Genomic DNA, 4,317 nt, shown 5'->3' on the forward strand with positions numbered 1-4,317 from the left:
GCAATAATGCATGTGTTTTTCTTTATTCTAAGTTTTTTCATAGTTATTATTATATGTGCATATTCATGAGAATATTTTTGTGTGTGAGAAGTTAGGAGGATCTTCATTGAAGTCACCTGTTTATTGCCCCCTCCACATTACCTTCTTCTGTCTTTCAAATTATGAGCCTAAGTGAGGACATTTAGGGAATAGGGAAAAATTTACACCAAGTAAAAAATCATGTCATATTATGATATCTAAAAGTTTGTCAGCTTTTTTTTTCTTATAATATGGAAAATTTGCCTATTTCTAGAGACTTCTAGATTATCTAGAGATATCTTAGGAGGATACTGCAGTCTTAATTAACAAATTATAAAGCTGAAAAATTTCCCTTCCATACCTCGGTTTGTTAGTTTTTGAATTATGTAATATGTAAATAACATTCAGTCAATTTAAATAAATTTAAAAGTAAAATTATGCATTAAACTTCAAAGTCAACAGAACCCGTTAAGAGTCAAAAGAATGTAGTTGCTTTTGAATAATAATTTGAATGATTTAATGGAGATATTTTCCTAAATAAGTGTAAGCCAATAAAGAAATAATCTTGGACATTGAAATATTTTTGAAAGCATTATGACCAACAGTTTGTTAGCTTGAAGTTTATTTCAAATGTCTATCCTAGAATGGTATTTGAAGAAAACGATCTAAGATTCTTAAACTTTGAAGAAATTGACAAAAATAAGCATTTTAGGGCCATAAGAACGTTTTTAAAAAATCAGAAATCTTCTTTTATTTTACTTATGTTGAAGATGTGTTTTTTGATTAAAAAGCAGAGAAAGCTACTCTTCTTAGCCAATTTCAAGGCATCTGTTCTCAAAGATAGGGTATTTACAGATGAAGACTAAGATAATTTAAAAGCAGTGAGACTTGATGAGGGGAAATAGGATTTTATTTTTGTACTATTACTGCTGTCAATCAACTCTGCAGAGAAAGACAGAGATGAAAGGAACAACAAAAGGACATAGTTATGTACCTTGAAATGCTCAAAAGGTGCAGGTGGTGTCTGTGCATTGGTTTGCAAATGAAAGGATTTTTCTTCTTTCTATTCATTTTTTTAGACCTCCCTGAACAAGAGGAAAAAAGTAATTTAGATAAAATATTCACAGGAAATGAAAATTGTGTGTGGGAGCTTGTAAATTAAGTTCAGTTGTTAGGCCTTTTAATATCAGGGTGTGTCCTATGCCCCTGGCCTTCTTAAATAATCCTTTTACGTTGTTCAGGACAGATGTATTTTGAAAGTGACACTTCTGTTAATCTTAGCTATATACTCAGAAAAAAAAAATCACTGGAGTTACATTTTGAATGCTATCCATGCTGAACAATTGCCACAGAACATTAGTTCGAAATCTAAATGGAGTCTTCACTATTCTTTTTACATAGGAGAGAAACAAGACAGTGAGTAAAAACAAAGATGCTTCTCACCCTGAATTTCTATTATGGTATATGAGGATCTAGAGAAAACAAGACATTTTTAAAGTGGGAGAGAATTATCTAAAGAAGTCACAGTGTCAGCCAACTAGATGACAGTCACTAATGTTTAATGAGTGCTTATAGGACACCAGCAGAGCACTAAATTTGTTATATGCTTTAGCTCATACTTTCTCCTAACAACCCTAATGTTGCCATTCTAGTAGGACTCCCACCTAATATTATCATCCTAATTTTGCAGCTGTAAACTGAGGCACATAGAAATTAAGAAACTTGGCTGATCCAGGCCTGCATTGCTCAGTGGTTGAGCATCGAGCTCTAAACCAGGAGGTTGCAGGTGCATGTCTGGGTTGCGGGCTCAGTCCCCAGTGCGGGGCATGAGGGAGGCAGCCCATCAATGATTTTTTCTCATCATTGATGTTTTCTCTCTCTCTCTCCCCCTTCCTCTAGGAAATCAATTAAAATATATTTAAAAAAAGAAACTTGGCTGAATTCTTACTGCTAGTAAACAGAGGGACTAAGATTTGATCCTGCAGTTTGCCTCCCTAGATCTTGCTCTTAACTTCTCAACTCCCTGCCTCCATGCCTTGTAATGCCTCCTCCATCTCATCCCTTTTATGTGTGTGCAGGTGCAAATTACAGTGAATAAGTGAAATGATTATTTATAAATTTCCAGGTGCATGATCCTATTTGCAGAAAAATGATAATGGACTTTGGTGGGCCTTTATTGATTTTTTCTGCTTAGCGTCTCCTCTCTCATATGTGGGTATCAGCCTCCTGGTTTAACTTAGGGACAGTATCCTTCCCCATTTTGGTACCCTGTCTTCCTTGGCTAAGGGGTAGTTAGGTGTTGCAAGCTAGCTGGATCAGATGAGAAATGAGAAAGACCTAAAATAGCTGCAGCTTTTTCATCCTGATAAGGACTCTGGTGGAAACTGATCTGAGTTCTTACAATGAATCATGATTCCTGGAGCTGCTTAAGCTGGGCCTTCTCAGAAGTCTGGTGCATAGCTTTTCCTTCAATTCTGTGAGCTGTCTAATGTTCCTCCAGTACATTCCTTTCTGCCCTTTGATAATGATTCCGTTCATTTTACTTGCAGCCAAGGCATCCTAATGGATTCACTGACAACTGTTTTTCATCAGACTGACATAGTGGTCTTGTGGGAGGACTTGGTCAGTTCAGGTTGGAACGCCATGACTATGCTTGCAGCTTGAAGGGAAGGTGTAAGGACACTTTGGGCCTATTTCTTTCTTTCTGTCTTAATTGTTATTCCTTGCAAATAGCCATTTTCCCTTTTGTGTCATAAAAGTTAAAATTTGGTAGAAATGAATTTTTGGTAGAAATGAATTCTCCTTTCACTCAGAATCTTCTGTGGTCCAGTAGAAAGGATCATAGGCAAAAGACAGTGAGTTCTGGTGTTAACTTGCTGTAATAAAAACTATATTAAATTATTCTTATCACATTTAATTTATCTTTTAAATAGGGATATAATAGTCTTGGTTGACAGATGTGAAATAGCTTTAAAATGGTTAAAATTATAATTACATTCAGGGGGAGGGCAGTTATGTTTGTATTTCCCTCCCTCCACTTCCTTCTCTTTCCTGCTTTCCTCTTAATAACCAGCACCACTCATTGCCTTACACTTTCTTGAACTGAACAAACTTTTAGTATCTACATGTGATTTCCCTTGTTTGGAATGCCCCATTCCAATATGCCCCCCACTCCCCCAAAGCCCCACCTCCTAATACCATCACCGTGAGGGCTCAGTGTAAGAGTTTTTCGGGGACACAGACATTCAGTTCATAACACTGTGTTTTTTAAAAATATATTTTATTGATTTTTTACAGAGAGGAAGGGAGAGGGATAGAGAGTTAGAAACATCGATGAGAGAGAAACATCGATCAGCTGCCAACCATGTATGTACCTGCAACCAAGGTACATGCCCTTGACTGGAATTGAACCTGGGACCCTTCAGTCCGCAGGCCCATGCTCCATCCACTGAGCCAAACCAGCCAGGGCTGGTTTTGTTTTTTAATTGCAGCTCAGTCATGGGAAACCATGTCTGCTAACTGCTCAGCTCATGTCTAGAGGACTTGATGACTGTCACATTTTCTGTAGGCCTTTCTGTATCTCCTACCTGTAAATCCCCAGAAATGTCATTAGCAGTGTGTTTGAAAGAGACAGTGTCATACCAAGTTAGAACAGCAAGGGAGAAAAAGAAATTCTCAGCATATTTTGTACAAAGCACCTGAAAAATGGATGAGGAGGTTGCTGGGGGCTATGTATCTATTAAAAGATATGATTGGCAATGGAAACTGTATTATTAAAGTTGTTAGAATTTCTAACTTTATTTCATTTTGGGGAGGACAATCATCTCTGTCAATCCTCCTTATGGCCTAACTTATCTTGATTTTAGGAGACACAGAACTATCTCAAGTAGCAGAATTAAGGCAGTAATGAGAGAGTGCTCTAACAGAAAAGCTTTACATTTACATGTGGTTAGAGACTCACCAGTATGTGTCCATTCTTGGGGTAGATTTCCCCTTTTATCCACCTCCAGTCTCCTCTGCTCTTTATTTTTATTTTTTAATATATATTTTATTGATTTTTTACAGAGAGGAAGGGAGAGAGATAGAGAGTCAGAAACATCGATGAGAGAGAAACATCGATCAGCCACCTCCTGCACACCTCCCACTGGGGATGTGCCCTCAACCAGTGCACATGCCCTTGACCGGAATCAAACCTGGGACCCTTCAGTCCGCAGGCCGACACTCTATCCACGGAGCCAAACCGGCCACGGCTCCTCTGCTCTTTAAACAAGTGTTTTCCAAGGGCTGTTTTGGGGAATG

Source organism: Myotis yumanensis, unplaced genomic scaffold, assembly GCF_028538775.1.
Source record: "Myotis yumanensis isolate MYYU_CA2020_CCGP unplaced genomic scaffold, mMyoYum1.0.hap1 SCAF_5, whole genome shotgun sequence".
NCBI classification, from domain to species: domain Eukaryota; kingdom Metazoa; phylum Chordata; class Mammalia; order Chiroptera; family Vespertilionidae; genus Myotis; species Myotis yumanensis.